This window comes from Armigeres subalbatus, chromosome 1 (genome assembly GCF_024139115.2).
Source record: "Armigeres subalbatus isolate Guangzhou_Male chromosome 1, GZ_Asu_2, whole genome shotgun sequence".
Classification (NCBI taxonomy): domain Eukaryota; kingdom Metazoa; phylum Arthropoda; class Insecta; order Diptera; family Culicidae; genus Armigeres; species Armigeres subalbatus.
In genome coordinates this window covers 259,667,747-259,668,447 of record NC_085139.1, presented here as the reverse complement: position 1 = coordinate 259,668,447, position 701 = coordinate 259,667,747, and positions in this window count along the sequence as shown.

Sequence of the window (701 nt, the reverse complement as noted above, 5' to 3'; positions counted from 1 at the left end):
AAAAAAAAAAATGCACAACCAACAACAATGCACCAACACAACGATGCAGCGCAAGGATCATCGGTCGGAAGGTACGACATCGAGGAAAACATCAGACCATCGAGGCAAACAGTCGAAAAGAACTCAAGTTGTTTTCTTCTTCAGAGATTGTGGTCGAAGCCGAGGTCGAAGCAAAATTCTTTACACATACAAAATATTGCTAAAAAAACATTTTGGTTTTCATAAATCTTTCCTTATGCGAAACGCAATTAATGAATTCATTATATTTAAATTTCATAGCGTACCAATGAAAACCATAAGTCTGCCTTATGAAATTCATATAGCTGTTATGCTGAGTGATGCTCAAGAAACTTGCTAAGACTAGCTGTGAACTATAGATAGTAGAATCTATAGATGAGCGAAAGCATGGCTGAGTCGCTTTTTTTGACCAGGCACACGTGCATATGACGTCACAGCCCTTAACATTTCCATTGAAATCGTGACGTCATGCTCGTTTGGAGACACGTTTGACAGTTCGTTTGGAGACAGAGGATTTATCTTCGCCCATCTATATATTCCACTATCTATACAGTGATCGTTCGCTAATTGGGGCACGACCTCACCCCAACTAGCGAATTCCGTTCGCTAATTGGGGCGTTTTGACAAGCGTCAATGTTGTTTACTTTTTGCATTGAACAAAGGAAAATTTTACGCGCCAGAAA